Source organism: Leptonotus elevatus, chromosome 6 (genome assembly GCF_054856555.1).
Source record: "Leptonotus elevatus isolate MCC_2025b chromosome 6, RoL_Lele_1.0, whole genome shotgun sequence".
In the NCBI taxonomy this organism is placed as follows: Eukaryota; Metazoa; Chordata; class Actinopteri; order Syngnathiformes; family Syngnathidae; genus Leptonotus; species Leptonotus elevatus.
Window position 1 is genome coordinate 22,945,809 of NC_141244.1, and position 17,261 is coordinate 22,963,069.

The window sequence follows — 17,261 nt, forward strand, 5'->3', positions numbered from 1 at the left end:
ACAGAGATCCTTGCAGAGACCCTTACAGCTGGTCCAAGATGCTGCAGACGACTTTTGTCTCAATAGAGGACCACAGAGATCCTTGCAGAGACCCTTACAGCTGGTCCAAGATGCTGCAGACGACTTTTGTCTCAATAGAGGACCACAGAGATCCTTGCAGAGACCCTTACAGCTGGTCCAAGATGCTGCAGACGACTTTTGTCTCAATAGAGGACCACAGAGATCCTTGCAGAGACCCTTACAGCTGGTCCAAGATGCTGCAGACGACTTTTGTCTCAATAGAGGACCACAGAGATCCTTGCAGAGACCCTTACAGCTGGTCCAAGATGCTGCAGACGACTTTTGTCTCAATAGAGGACCACAGAGATCCTTGCAGAGACCCTTACAGCTGGTCCAAGATGCTGCAGACGACTTTTGTCTCAATAGAGGACCACAGAGATCCTTGCAGAGACCCTTACAGCTGGTCCAAGATGCTGCAGACGACTTTTGTCTCAATAGAGGACCACAGAGATCCTTGCAGAGACCCTTACAGCTGGTCCAAGATGCTGCAGACGACTTTTGTCTCAATAGAGGACCACAGAGATCCTTGCAGAGACCCTTACAGCTGGTCCAAGATGCTGCAGACGACTTTTGTCTCAATAGAGGACCACAGAGATCCTTGCAAAGACCCTTACAGCTGGTCCAAGATGCTGCAGACGACTTTTGTCTCAATAGAGGACCACAGAGATCCTTGCAGAGACCCTTACAGCTGGTCCAAGATGCTGCAGACGACTTTTGTCTCACTAGAGGACCACAGAGATCCTTGCAGAGACCCTTACAGCTGGTCCAAGATGCTGCAGACGACTTTTGTCTCAATAGAGGACCACAGAGATCCTTGCAGAAACCCTTACAGCTGGTCCAAGATGCTGCAGACGACTTTTGTCTCAATAGAGGACCACAGAGATCCTTGCAAAGACCCTTACAGCTGGTCCAAGATGCTGCAGACGACTTTTGTCTCAATAGAGGACCACAGAGATCCTTGCAAAGACCCTACAGCTGGTCCAAAATCTTAGCGCTCATGTACTGATTACAAATCTGAGAACCAATCCTAGTTATCTCGTTCTGTAGTGGCTGCAGACGACTCATCACAGTAGAATACCACAGAGATCCTTGCAAAGACCCTTACAGCTGGTCCAAGATCTTAGTGCTAGTGCTAACTAGAACTGCGTGTGAAATTGAATCATAGTTCTCCTATATTCGCTACAACGCAGTAGACATCAAATCAAAGAGATCCCCCTAAAGACTCTCCAGATGGTCAAAAATGCTGCTACTCGAGTACTGAGTGTAGAATATAGTTCCCCTGTACCAGTTGTAGACGGCAGCCACTGTTGTCGCATTTGAAGACCAGAGAGACCCTCCCAAAGACCCCCCCAGCTGGTCCAAAATGTTTTTGCTCAAGTACTGACTAGAACTGTGGGACAAAGACCATCATTTTCATGTATTACTTTTTTTTTTGGGCAAGTACTTACATCTGCGCATCTACTAAAGTAAAAGTTGGAGTATCTTTCCAGGACCAAAAGCTCGTGCAGCTAACATTCCAACACAGATATTGCAGATGGTTCAACTGCGAGACGAGCTCAGTAAATTGGCACAACTCGGGCCGGGATACTTGGCAGCCTGAAAGGGAAGCACTGTGATGTTTCCAATGGTGATGTGGAATCCCTGCAAGACCTCTCAAGCTTGAGGTGCTTCACACTTCTGAGACACTTTGGATTCTACACTGTAGTTGTATTTCATCAGATTCTTATTTTTGAAACTCTGTAGAATTTGGTGTGATACAGTTTGAGTTTTTTGAGTTTTTGAGCAGTTCAAAAAGTTTTTGCCACATTATTATTTTTTTGCTTCACTTCAATGGACATTGCTCCGTGTGCATGGCTCGGCCACCTGGGGGCAGTAGAATGCAGCCATACAGATATACAGATAGGAGTAATATTAATATTTGTCGCTCTTTGCAGAGGATAAAGAAAACATGTCTGTGAGTATTGTCATATCTGTTGCTGAGCCATTTGTGTCCAAAGATGTATAAATAGGCTAAATTTAGTAGCCATCTGAGAAAATCTCTCAGACAAGTCCATCTTTAAAGGACCCCTGGCCTGTCCGAATTTACCCTCATGACAATCAACAGAACACACGGTCATTAAATGGATCGTTAGTTTTGTGGATTATTTAAAGAACAGACTCCTTTCAATGCTAGGTGTGAGTCATATAGCTAAGATGTAGCTTGGTATATGTTAACAAATGGGCTCATCAGTGCCGAACGTGCCCATAAAGACTTAGTTTACTACCCCTGTTCCCCCTTAACGCTGAGCCACGGTTCCGACATTTACAAGACAGCGTTATGATCGGGCTTAGGTGAGCACGACGGGAAGATTTATGTTTGTCTGTACATCCGACGAAGACGACGACGCCAGCCGCCTCACTGCCGGCTCGTCCCCGCCGCGTCGTGTCATAAAGTGTCCAATCAATAAAATAGAAAAAAAAGAGGGTGGGGAAAGGAGTCTCAATAGGCACTGCAGCAGAACCAGAACAAATTCTTTTAAGAATGGTTCTCAAACTGGAGTTTAACGGTCGGAAAAATAATTTGGGATAAATGATTGAAGTCATAATTTCAAAAATGCATACCTCCGTAGGTCCATGTGGACATACTATACTACTACTCTAATATCAGTCCAAAAAACATAAAAATAAAAATGACCAATAGGGGGAGACAGAACGGGAAGCCTGGTGGGTCGCCTTTTAGTGCCCCAAGGTTTTTAGAGTAAAAAAAAAAAAACACATAAGGAAGAAGGAGGAGAGAAATGACGCTCAAGCGATGCCCTTAAAGGGGGGCACAGTATGAACCTGGAAAAAAAATATCTCAAAGTCAAAGTATGTACTTTGCTCATCTACACCTTTATTTGTACCCACCTCAATATGCTAATCTCTCATGTATTTTTTATTTCAATATTTTAGCAAATAGTATTTTCATGTATTTTGAAACTGAGACTAATATTTATGTGCGTGCTTAGATTTGAGTTGGTACATTGTTTACTTGCTTTTAATTGCAGCCTGGGGACAAATAGTTTTTCTTTATTTGAATCTAACAAATTAAATGGCAAACTGACCTGCTTAGTAATATTGATTAAAAAAAAAAATCTGATTTGTATAGCGCTTAAAAGTGAGTCCTCAAATAAACCATCATTATGCAAATGTCAATACTTTATAAAATGTGTTTGGTGTTGTGCAATGCGATTTTTCGAGAGAATAAAGGCTTCTTTTTTTTAATAAAAGTGTAGTATGTGAAAAAAAAGTTCTACTTTTGAAATTCACTTTCTTCCCTCATTAAACTTTGATTTTAATGTAATTTTAATCTCATAACATGCCAACATTTTTTATACAAAAAATTTGCTATTGTAACATTTCAACTTTTTTCGGCCAACCTTATATTCCTAAGCGCACATGGTAGTTACGTTTAATAAACGTTCCAATTATGACAGAGCCCTCGGAAAAATTTCTATGACCCGAAATGTTTGAGAACCCTTAAATTAAAATTGCCATCATTTTCAAGGTGGCCGCAAAAAGACGAGGTATGCCTGCACGGTGGCCCTTAATCTGGTCCACTCAGCCACTACTAACTGGCTAGTGCGCGCAGCGTGAAAAAATGTAAGTGGCTCCAATTGCGTTAGATTAAGGCAGCCGCAAAGCGACTAAGTGACAGAATAAGACAATAGCTCTCTGCGGGACCGCCGAATACTGTGCTGGATTCTGCTTTGCACCGGTGGCAAGTAACCAAGTATTTATACTTACTTACGTTACTAAAGACCATTTTTAAGGTATCTTTACCTGACTTTTACAGATTTTTTACTTGTACTCCATGTTTTTGATCACATACCTTGGATGTTTTTAGCTACAATAATCATTCTCTCAAAAATTTCCCATTTAAGTCATTCACAGCCATTGACGACTATAGACGTCAAAAATGTATTTGAACTATTTCTATTAGTTTAACAAGTGTTTAAAACCTAGATTTTTTTATTGTACATTTAGAACAGATATAAAATGTGTGATTAATCGTGAGTTAACTATTGAAGTCATGCGATTAATTACTATTAAAAAAATTATCACCCGGCGCCACAAATTTTTTAATTGTAATTAATCGCATGACTTCAATAGTTAACTCACGATTAATCACACATTTTATATCTGTTCTAAACGTACAATAAAACAATGTTTCGAGGTTTTCATACTCTTGTTAACAAAAGTGGAAAAAAAATTTAAACTAATAGAAATAATTCTAATTAATTCTTGACGTCTATAGCCGTCAATGGCAGTGAATGAGTTAATCTGAAGAAAAAAACTGAAACATATGAGATAGTATTAAATCAAGTCAAGAATGTGAGCTTTGCTCAGTAGGAGCACTTTGCAAGTTAATAAAAGTAGGAAACCATTTTGAATGCAGATCGATTTTTGTTGCACGTACTTGTGCCACTTAAAAAACAACAACAATGCAAAGTGCCACCGTCATGACCAACATTAAAACTAGAGCCTGACCCCCCAAAAAAAAGTTATTTTATTTTTAGGCCGATGTCAATTCTGAAATTTGACAAAATAAAAGTCAGATGACATTAATTGGCCGATTCATTTTTTTAAATTTTTTATATATTAATAATAATAAAACATATGGATAAAACTTCCTTTTTTTGGTGCCTGAATGTGCACAACAATAAATATATTTATAACAGGAAGAACATTTGACTGTTTTACAAATACTTTTTTGTTATAATTGTTTAACTTTACCTTGATATACAATAGCAAAATATTAGTCGGGTTTTTTGGGGGGGGAAATATGAGCTAATATCGGCCAATTGATTGGTCAGGCCGACTAACATTATGCACGACTTCAACACGAACACTGTGCGTACATACACAGTTTGAAAAAAATACCAATAAATAAATAAATGATTCTGTTACAACAGTAAATGCAAATTGTACCTAAATAACATGATGCAGAGTATTTCATTTCATTTCATTCAGTGATTGCTTTCGCATTCCACTTGAGGGAGCCCACATACTGCACCTCTTGCGGTATTAGTACCAAATACTGAGAATCATTATTGTATATAAGTGACTATTTAGATCCATTTTTTTTTACTTTTCCATTTTAGAGTGCACTTTGAGCAAAGTCGTTAAAATCTGCACTCCTACTTTACCAGACTCTTTTTACAAAATGATCTCTACTCCTACTTTTGCCATTTGTGTTGCATTGCGTCTGACGTGTGTAGGGAGGTTTTGTTTTTTATTACCGCTCGTCCTTGGCGAGAACGCCGGCTTGAGTGCGCCATGCCCAAATGTGCTCTTCTCGCGGCACCGCCACGCTCGTTTAGAACCGACAAGTGGAGTGCGGCCGCAAAAATGGTTCAAATTCGCTACACCGCCTTTTATTTCTCCTGCCGCTGCTGCCCTTGAATTTTATGCAGTGCCAAGTAGTAGTAATGTTTGGAGTGCGCTCCCCTGTACCCTTTAAAGTCCTACAAAGAGAACTTTGATTGCGGTCTGTGGACTATATCTTGGATTGGTCGCCAGTTGATTCTAGGGTGATTATGAATGGAGGAATCGAGTGGGCCAGTTATGTGAAGCACTACGCGACCAATCAAACGGTCCGCACGTTGTTTTACTTTTATTATTAAGCTTGAAAACATATCCTATATTGGGGGCAAAAGGTGGACCTAACCCTGGATTGGTCGCCAGTCATTAACAGGGAATTGAACGGCCACGTGCATGAAAGTGAGGCTATGTGACAAGTTTTTCCTATTTACTCTGGGAGTCTATCACAACTGAGCGTGCACTCAGTAAACAGAGTAGGGTCAAAAACAACCCAATCCACTGCTTGGGTCAATTTGACCCAACTTTCTGGATTGTTGGACTGGTAGCCAGGCAATCGCAGGAGGATTGTAAACAACTAACAGACCAATCATCCTAAAAAAACAGTTGGGTCAGACTCAGAAATAACACAATTTGGGTAAAAAAAAAAAAAAAAAGGTGGACAGATCCATCACTTGGTTCAAATTGACACAACTTTCTGAATTGTTTTGTTTTATGGTATCTTCTGTGGAATGTGGCCGTTTGCTGAGCCCCCCCAACCCATACTGCGCCCCCCCCCCCACCCCCACCCCCTTTCCTAATGTGTTTATTTTACATCTAAGAAAATCAGGGCGCTGTTTGGTGACCCAACAGGCTTTCCATTCTGTCTTTCTCTGGTACACAATTGAAATTAATTTTTTGGGGTTATTTTGTACAAAACGGATACATTTTTTAGGTTGTTTTATTAAAATGACACAATTTTTGGGGTTATTTTGTGCAAAACAATCCATAAACTTCCTTAAAGTTATTTTTGACCCAAATTGGGTAATTTGGGGACTGGGGTCTAGCCCAACTGTCTGTCAACTGGATTGGTCGCCAGTTACTCAAAAGTAAAAAGCAAGTAATGACTTGCCAGCTAATTTTCTACTAAATTCCTGTCGGAAAAATACAAATAAGGATCCGTTTTTATCCACCCCGCTCAAAATCAGCCGCCATCGCCGCAGCCCTGAACATGAACAAGATAAAAGGTAGAAAAGGGACAGCCGGGTGAAGGGATTTCTGTCAGAGAAAATGGCTGCACCCAGTGGATGTGTCACCATATACGCATATTAAAACAAGCGGCCATATCTCCTGGCGCCCATTCCCGCGACGGGAGGTCAGCGGGTTCCGTCGACATGAAGCCGAACGATTTGCATTCCCCTCACGAGCCGAGTTCAGATCATTTGCCATCAAGCGGACGTCCTTTCATATCCACAGTCTCTTCTGTCCCGTCGCACGGCGCACACTGGGGATCTTAATGACGCCTCGCCTTATTTGCAGTTATTTCAGGAAATTCGCCCGGCGGGGTCACCGGCGGAATGAACAAGACAAGCATCTTTGAAGATTATGATAATGACAGGGGAGGGCTTGAATAGGGAATTGTGTTTTTTTTTTTTTATCACATTTATATGACGCCATTTTCAGCCTGGCTGCTCGCTGTCAGTGGTGGGAAGTAACCAAGTAGTAGTTGCAGATTTTTCTTAAAGTTAGTATTTGTTTGGTTTTGGCATTTTTTTTTTTCAGTTAGTTTTAATTCGTTTTTAGAGTGAGTTTGTTTTGATTTCTTTAAAAACACTTTTAGTTATCTTCACAAGTACTACATTCTTCTCAATCTTGCTTTCTTTCTTCTTCTTTTTTTTACCCATTATGTTCAAACATGTCAAATGTGTTTGCAGTGGTTCTTAATTCCTGGTTCGATTGAATCCCAGGGGTTGGGTGAGTCAGTTTCAGACTCAAATTATTCATGATGATACACCCCACTTCATTGGCTGCAGATGATCGTGTTTTCTATTATTGTAATCCTTTCCTACTATGTAATCCCTTCCAACCATTTTCACTGAAAAAAAAAACCCCTTCCCTCCCGGCTGTTTTACTGGATTTTGACTGATTTTGCAAGGCCCACAGAATATTCTTTTCTATTGCTATAAAAATATGGAACCTACCAATTAGGAAAAAAAGTATGTTTCTATCTGTTTCCGTTTTGCAGCATTTAGCATGAGAATATAGCTATATATTCATCATTATTCACAAATGTTTAAAACAGTGGAGAAAATAGCTTTTTGCTACATGGCCATGGTTGATCTCTTATACTCTGGTGCCACCTGCTGGCCGTTTTTGTAATAACTACCATTGCTTCAAGCATTCTCTTCAGTTCAGAGGCTGCATCAAAGCCTTCTGTATGCTCGAGCATTAAAAAAAAGAAAACATTTAAAAAAAAACATATAAATACATCTTTGGGAGCATATTTAAAATAGAACGTATTTATACGTTTTTGGGAGCAAATAAGTTCAGGTGCATGCACATGGGGAATACAAGAACACAACACTTTCTGAATTCAAGGTGAAGAGAGCCAGATTGAAAAAGCTACTCTCCCTCTTCATTTTGTCCACCAGTAAACCTTATATCTTGAATTTGGAAAAAAAATATATGATTTTATTTTTCAATAAAGAAAAGTTGACTTAATGCGGATAGGTGAAGTTCAGTACCTCCAACAGGGTCCTAAAGTACAGAGTGTACATTTGCCACCTCTGCTGGCTGCGCGGCATAACGAGCGGAAGGTAAATAAGACAGCTGCGGGCGTGACAGACGCTGCTTCGTTCAGCCAAACTAATCATAAGGCTTTGAAGGAACACGTCGCACGAGTCGCTGCAAGCCTTTTGAAGCCACGCGCGCTGCTAATATCAAGATGAAAAGTCAGAGCCGGCTTTTTTTCTCGAGGAAAATGACCATTCAGCGAGCAGCCGCCCGCCCGCCACTGAACCAAAGGACCAGATGGCGTTCGACTGAAATGCGCTCGGCGAGGGCCAGCGCCGCCAGTGAAAAAGTCATGCGCAAAATAAATTAATAATAAATGCTGTCGCGTTGTTAGCGTTTGCCATTTCACAGTGTTTAGCAAAAAAGAAAACAAATTGGAAAAGAGCGGGCGGCGGCTTTTTTCTGGCTAAATGTTCAAAGGGCCGCATTATTACGTGTGAACTTGCAAATGTAACGCCGCATTAGCCAATCATAAAAAGCTTCGGTGAATGAAATAACAAAAGGGAGAACATTTGCACTGATTGTGGCCTTTGATCTGCGGCGGCTTTAATTTAATTTATTTGGGGTTGTTTTGTTAACAGTTTTAGTCACGTCATCCAGGTATACAAACGCTTGCATGTTTAGCATACAAAGCATTAAAGGGCACGCATAACTTCCTTATTTTAGTTTGCAAAACCAAATTTATTTTGTCTGAAAGCCAACATCTTCGGTCTTAAACCAATCTTTTTTTTTTGTTATCTTGAATCCTATTTCAATTCCACTCGGCCATATTGACGTTTTTCTATTGGCAAGTGCAATAACTGCTCACACTACTTGGCCCACAGGGGTTCGGAGTATGTCAATATCATACGGATGATTCGTCATTGCCATATAAAATGTATATAACTCTCCAAAGTCGGGTTTTAGTGAGGAGATCCTGATCTCGAGGCCTTCCGTCTCCTCTTGGATAAAATTCGCCTAATATTGAAACTTGACTGTTCGTCTTGGTTTTTGCCATTTTGCCCAACTCTAATCCCAAACCCTAACAAGTAATTTTGACTTTAACCCTTTATCTAAACCACTAATCCTAAATTGAACCCACTTTATTAATCCTGACCCCAAACCCTGAAAACAAACCCTAACCCTAATCCCATAACGCTAACTCACAGTTACCCTTTATTTTATTTTTGTATTTTTTTAAATTTTATTTTTATTATATATTTTTTTAATATATATTTATTTTTATTTTTATTTTTATTTTTATTTTTATTTTATTTTTATTTATTTTTTATTTTATTTTTATTTTTATTTTATTTTATTTTATTTTATTTTTATTTGATTTTTATTTGATTTTTATTTTATTTTTATTTGATTTTTATTTTATTTTTATTTTTATTTTTATTTCATTTTTATTTTATTTTATTTTATTTTATTTTTATTTTATTTGATTTTATTTTTATTTTTATTTTATTTTTATTTTATTTTTATTTTTATTTTTATTTTTATTTTTATTTTATTTTTATTTTATTTATTTTTATTTTTATTTTATTTATTTTTATTTTATTTTATTAGTTTGTTTTTATTTATTTTTATTTTTTATATTTTTTTATATATATTTTTTATTTTTATTTTTAATTTTTTTTATTTTGACACAGTTACCCTAATGCTACTACCAACCCCTAACCCAAACCACTAACCCTAACACTAATCCCGAACCATCACCACTAACCCATAAATCTTTCCCCTAATGATATCCTCAACGACTAATCCTAGCTCCTTGTCCTAATTCTAACCACTAACCCCTACTCCTAACCTTAACCCCTTCGGACCCATAGATCCGAGGTGTCAAACTCCAGTTTTGGAGGTTTCCCTCTTCCAACACAAGCTGATTCCAATCAGCAAGATGGTTATCAGGTTTATGCAGAGTTTGCTGATGAGCTGATCATATATCAGCTGTGTTGGAGAAGGGAAACATCCAAAACGTGCAGGACTGCGGCCCTCCAGGACCGGAATTTGACACCTATGGCATAGATGATTGTCTAAACCAATAAAAACACATCATTTGGATGATGTCAACACTTCGGGTTCATGATTGGATCCTAGCTAACCGATCACCGTCGCAAGTTGATGTATGGTCAATTTATATATCTATACCATCCCGGCGTCCACGATAACAAATAAAAACCTGAGACTTTTTTTCCATGTTGTTCTTATGTGGGAAAAATAGTCAAAATTAGTTTTTTTAAAAATGCCCATCAGAAAAAAAGGCAGGTCTGAAGGAGTTCATGCTAACTAACCATAAACCCATGCCACTAATCCTAACACCCCTTACCCTTATCATCAACATGTTTTCAGACTGTCAAATTGGCACAGTAACCCCCCAACCCAGGATTAAACCCAAGGCCTCCTTCCTCCGCGATGAAACCACTATCAGAATAAAAGCATAAAGAACAGACTAAGACTAAAGAGCACCGCATGCTTCAGGGAGCAGCAGGTAGTGGCCGATGCGCGGCCGCCATGGCGACAGGCCAAGCGGGGATAGCACAATGCGGACCGCGCTGAAGCTACGCCAGCCGGAGCAACACAAATCACAGCCGGCGGCCGCCCCAAAAAAAAGCGAGCCACACGCCGACTCCAAGAAGTAGACCAACATCTCATCATTTGCAATTTCGGGCCTCGCTCGTTTAGTCGCTAATGGCCACTCTTTGGCTTCTTAAAGAGCGTATTGTGACCGGGGATTACTCAAGAAGACAACGCAGTCGAATTACAGCGCGAATATGTTCGCGCAGTCGGTCGGCCGGCCCGGGCAGAGATAACGTTAATGACGTCTGGTGGGATCTGCCAGTAGAAGGACTCCAGAGCCACATCCGGCGTGGGCGGGGAGGGGGTTCGAGGATGAAATCCCAAGCATTGCTTTGGAGTGTCACTCATGTTATTAATTAGCCTCGAATAGAATGACTCTTTTTCAAGAAGCAGTTAACTGTTATGAGGAGCAGGCCAGGTCGGTGCGGACCTTCCTGGTGGCAGCAAGCCTGTTACCACCAAAACATACCAATAAAGTAGATACAGTCTACCTGTATATTATCTCATTCACTGCCATTGACGGCTATAGACGTCAAAAATTCATTTGGACTATTTCTATTAGTTTAACGTTTTTTTCCCCACTTTTGTTAACAAGAGTATGAAAACCTAGGGAAAAAAATATTGTACATTTAGACCAGATATAAAATTTGTGATTAATCATGAGTTAACTATTGAAGTCATGCGATTAATTACAATCGCCTGACGCCCTAAATTTGAATAATCTTTTCTTTTTTTGAAAAAATATATTTTTCCTTTTTTCTTTTAGAAAAAAAGAAAAGATTATTAAAAATTAGGTCATCAGGCGATAATTTTTTTTTATTGTAATTAATTGCATGACTTCAAAAGTTAACTCATGATTAATCACAAATTTGATATCTGGTCTTAATGTACAATATTTTTTTTCCCTAGGTTTTCATACTCTTGTCAACAAAAGTGGGGAAAAAATTAAACTAATAGAAATTTTAGACGTCTATAGCCGTCAATGGCAGTGAATGAATTATAAATAAACCATCAAAACTATTAATCATTCACTGTACTCTAAGTGCTTGTTGAACTATTAATAGCATCACGGAATAACGTCAGAGAGGCTTCTCTCTGTTGCAGCCGGGCGGGCCATCTGGACCTTGTGCGTCACTGGACCACCTGTGGTTGACTTTGGTCCGGTTGCCAAAACCCACGGAGGTCTCCTCTAACAATCAAGAGCAGCTTAGTGTGTGTTGCCCTCTCCAGATGGAATAAATACACGTCAAGAAGCTCGCTTTCCGAGAGAGTAGCGATGAAACGGTTTAACCTTACGGACAGGTAATACTTCAGGTGGGTACAATTATTGATTGAAATTGAAATGATAGTTATTACCGCATTGAGCATCTCAGTTGTCCATTGTTGGGTTATGCCGCAACAGCAAAAACAAATAAGAAAATAAAAATACATCGGAATACATCAGAGGCATGGTACGGGTGAAAATCAGCCTAATATTTACGTATTTTTCATCTAAATTTGTAATAATATATTTTTTGTCTAGTATTAGTTTATTTCTTCCAAATATAAATATAATATTTGTGTGTATTTTTTGAAAATAAGTCTTCTATTTTTAACGACTATTTTGGGATTTTTCACCTGATAAATTCTTTTTTTTTCTTACTGTTCTTGTTTTCTATCTAAAATATGTGTATTTTCTAATATTTTGTTTTTCTCTAATATTTGTATATTCCTTCCGAATACCAGTTTTATTTTGTAATATTTACGCATTTTTTGGCAAATATTTTGTCTATTTTTAGATATTATTTTTTGTACTTTTCACCTGATAAATTCATTTTTTCTTATTTGTTTGCTTTCCCTTTCATATTTTAGTATTTTCTAATATTTTGTTTTTAATCTAATATTTGTAAATTTATTCCAAATACTAGTTTTATTTTGTAATATTCGTGCATTTTTTGGGGCAAATAATTTGTCTATTTCTAGCTAATAATTTTGTATTTTTCAGCTGATCAAATTACAAATATTTTATACTTTATAATATTTTCTCAGATGTATTTAAGCAATATTTCATGTATTTTTTGTAATGTGCATTCTATATTTGTGTTTGGATTATTTCTTAATATTTTTGCTTTTTTTATAGCCAATTAAGGTACTTTTGTCTAATATTTTTGTAAAATATTTTGTATTTTTTATCTGATAAATTCATTTTTTTCCTTCTTTTTCTTGCTTTCCCTTTCTTTCTTTTTTTGGATTTTTCCAATATATATTTTTTTATTTAATATTTGTAAATTTCTTCCAAACGCTAGTTTTATTTTGTAATATTTGTGCATTTTGGGGGTCAATAAAAAAGGTGTCTATTTCTAGCTAATATTTTTGTATTTTTCATCTTGAGAGTTCAATTTCTGTTTTGGGCATCGCTGCCATGGCTTTTGAAATTGTAAGTTTCATCTGTAGACATATTCAAATGACTTATTAATATTCTTGCTGGCGCCAGCATGCTCGCAGGTACAACAAAGGCAAGTAGGGAATTTTTTTTTTTTTATGTTTTCAGCTCCGGGAACAAAGCCAAAGAGACATTTTAATATTCACTCAGATGACAAAAAGCCAATATGAATGAACATCAGCACTATTTTAGGAAGCGAGGGTTCACAGTTGAAATTTCTGTCCCATTAGTAAGAGTCAGCCAATGATGCAGATTTCATTTGATAGGCTGCGCGAAAGTTGTTCCGTCGTCGAGGATGACATTTCCCGGAGCGAACGCCACCGAGGGATCAATGCGAGCGCCACCTGTGCTGCCTGGAGCCCCTCGAACAACTCCCACGTCTCATCTGTAGACAGAGCTGACGGAGCTGATGTCCCCCCCGGGGGGGGATGGGGGAACCACCAGAATTTTCTTTTCACGTGTTCTGCAACATTTCCTCATTTTACTGTGAAGATTATGGAGAGTTTTACAAAATTGTCTTTTTCTCATTTTACTTCTGTTATAGGCCATGATTACAACATTTTGGAAATTTTTTGTCACATTTTTTTGTTTTTTTGTTTTTTTTACTTTTGTGATATTGTAAAAAAAAAAAAAAAGTTACTTTTTTTATATATATATATATTTTTTTTACGTCCATGATGATGGACAGTTTCTCGTTTTGCTCCAAAGATGACAAAGAGTTATGAAATGCTCCTTTTTTTCTATTTTACTTCCGTGATCTACAGTTTCAAAATTTTGTTTTACTTAAGAGGAACAATTTTGCGAAATTTGCTTGTGTCCTTGTTTTACTTTTGTGATGTTTTATGACATTTCCTTTTTACGTTTAATGTGGTTTCCTCATTTTACTTCAAAAATTACAGAGTTTTACAAAATTGTATTTTTTTGGTCATTTGGTCGTCTTTTTTTTTTTTTTTTTTTTTCATATTTTACGACATTTTTTTACATTGTGATGGACAGCTAGTTTTCTACTATTTGAAAAAAAATTTTTTTTGGTCGTTTTACTTCTGTGATAATCGATGATTACTTCAAAGATGGAAAATTTTACTTTCATTTCTCGTTTCACTTTTTTTTTAATTTTATTATTATGTTATATAATTTTTCTGTGATCGACAGTTTCACGAAAATTTCTCATTTTCCTCAGTACCCCTATTATAGAGTTCACTTTTTTTTCTCTCAATTTTAAGATGATTCATTTGACCCTCAATATAAGAGGGGGGGTTAGAAGCATCCGATTGGATGGTCTTAATTACGTTCCTTTTTCCAAAGGGCTCTTTTGACGCCCGAGCCAGTGAATGTCACGGTCTCCTTGGAACGATCAATCGGAGCGATCAGATACCAGACCCCCCGAGGGACGACTCCAGTCTCCGTTTGTGGGTCACGTGCACGCCCGCAGACGCTATACAAACGCATCGTACGACACGTGCACTCCAGTAGCAGCGAGGGGGGGGGCAAAGGTCGAGAATGGAAAGACGACCGCCGCCGTCCCCTCCGATTTTCAGCAACTCCGATTTCAGCCGCGTTATCACACACGCTTTGGTATGAGAAGATGTTCATGTTTTGTGACTCTTGCTCCGCCCATTTATGGCACTTGTGACATGTTTACGGAACTGTGTCAAAAGTATTGGGCCATTGTTGACGTGTTAGGAAAAGCCCCTTTTCACGGTGACTTGTGTGATGAAGGATGGTGATGATTACGTGAATTTCTCTCTTCTTTTTTTAAACTGTGATGGATAGTTACCTCATTTTCTTGTTTTTTCATTTCGTTTTACTTTTGTGCTCAACAGTTAGGTCCCTTCACAGTTTTTATGTTGTGCTTTTTGTGATGATAGACGTTATCATGTAATTTTCTGTGGCGATGGAATATTTAGATTATTTTTTATTTTTTATTTTTTTATTCATGAGATGACAAAGACAGGTATGATGTTCTCATTTTACTTCAGTGTTGACGGGCAGTTAAAGTTTATTTATTTATTTGTTTTTCTTTTGCTCATGGGCAGCAGAAATTCTGTTTTTAGTCAATTTTGTAATTTTCAAAAAAAAAAAAACTACGTATTATTTCTTTGATGAAAACATTTCCAATTTTTTTCCGTTCATTTTCTCATTTTATGTTTTATTTCTGTGAGGGACAGCTAGCTAATTTTCTTAAGACATTTTCTGATATTTTCATTTCTGTGATAGACAGTTTGATTTTTTTTTCACATTTGAACTCTGAAATTATTAAAATTTTTACCTTTTATGTCTATAATCATACAAATGTAGTTTTTGTTGTTTTTGTTTTGTTTTTTCATTTTAGTTTGGATGGATTTTTATGTCATCCCCCCCCCCCTTTTTTTAATTTATAATTTTTTATTTCTGTGACTGGTCATTTAGGACATTTTCTCATTTTAATTTTTTGTGATGACATTTTTGTCATTTTCTTCTTTGGTCACAGTAAATTCTGTAGAGTAAATTCAACTTTAGAGTAATATTTACAATTGGAAGAGAGTAAAATAAGGAATTGAAAACAATGAAAGTCACTCTAGGGTTGACGAACAAACTCGCGACCTTCAGCTTGGGAGACACACTGCGCCTCCTACAGTTTGCTCACATCCAAGAGACCAAAAACGACTCCCAAGCCGAAGATCGTGAGTTCGTTCCTCAACCCTTGAGTGACTTTTTTTTGTTGTTGTTTTCAATTCTTTATTTTACTCTCTTCCAAGTGTAACTGTTACTCTAAAACGTCATCTATTTGTTCCCACTCTAGAGTCAAAATTACTCTACAGAATTTACCGTGCAGTTGCAATATTTGTCTTATTTTAACCTCCGTGATGAACATCTGTAATGACGGCCAGTAACAACATTTTCTTAATTTGAAGTTTCATTTCTGCATAGATGCACGTTTTCTCATTTTAAGCATCCATCTTCTTTTTCTTTTTTTCCTGTAAGAGACATCCTTGACTTCTAACATTCGACTGAACATCTAATGGTGAGCTTTTGTTTTTCTCCGCGCAGTAGTGAACACCTCAAGGTCACCCGCAAATGTTCAGCGATGGCTCTCGTCCCGAATCTTTGCTGAGTTGCTAATTGCCTCTGCGAGAGTGTGTCGCCTGCAGGGGGTCGAGCAAGCGGGGTTAAGCGCAATCAGGAATGGTAAACACGCCGTTTGTCCACCTTGGGAGTGTTCATGACAATTATCGTGTCAGATGAACTGCCTCTATCCGTTGCGGGGGCGGTTGCCCCCCCCCCCCCCCCCCCGATGTAAACATACAGCATGCCAGGCCGTGTTGTTGACACAAACGGCCGTGATTGTTTGCAAGTTTGTGTTTGCTGTCGTCTGCAGGCTGACGAAGAATGTTTCATTCCATGCCTCCGCCGCCGTGCACTTTTCCGTCCTCCGTCATTCGCCTTAAAGACAATCTCATTTTTCTCCCGCCGAACCGGATCGATGCGGTCAGTAATAATGCATGAGTCCGACCGAGGCCGGTCCCGCGGCTCGCTTTTCAAGCCTAAACTGCCTCATCATGGTACGCGTGGTGTTGCTTTTACAGCGTCTCGTCTTCCTTTTGATGACTCGTTGCCAACATTAGAATAAGCAAAGTGGTAACTTGAATTGCGAGCGGGGTTATTATAGTTTGGGAATTTTCATTTTAGTTCGGTTTATTTTTTTTATTCAATTAGTTTTAATTCATTTTCAGGGTGGTTCTGTTAGTTTTGATTAGTTTTAGTTATTTAAAAATGCTTAGTTTTAGTTTAGTTACTTTCAACCATACATATTCCACACACCCCAAAAAATATTATTGTGTGTCTTCTTCACTTATTGAAAATATGAGCCAGTTCTTGACGGGGTCCCCTTTGGACTGGCATGATTTCTATGTAAAATGTGTCGGATGAAGGTTAAAACTCATTCACTGCCAGCCCAGTTAACCCATTCACTGCCATAAATTCATTTAAAAAAAAGATTATTAAAAATTTGGGGTGACAGTCTATTAACATTTTTTATCGTAATTAATCGCATGATTTGAGGAGTTAATTCACGATTAATAACACATTTTATGTCTGTTCTAACTCAAGTTTTCATACTCTTGTT

The 17,261-nt window shown here is 38.0% G+C and overlaps 1 protein-coding gene and 1 long non-coding RNA gene across 2 annotated transcripts in view; one reads left to right on the plus strand and one right to left on the minus strand.

Annotated features, from left to right (window-relative positions):
- Positions 1–17,261, minus strand: part of iglon5 (IgLON family member 5) — a 139,008-nt gene that overhangs the window by 92,479 nt on the left and 29,268 nt on the right. The gene's annotated exons all lie outside the window — the stretch shown is intronic.
- Positions 1,154–15,509, plus strand: LOC147172780 (uncharacterized). Its single transcript, XR_015095397.1, has 3 exons — positions 1,154–1,724; positions 11,839–12,048; positions 13,423–15,509. It is a non-coding gene; the product is annotated as an uncharacterized LOC147172780 (long non-coding RNA).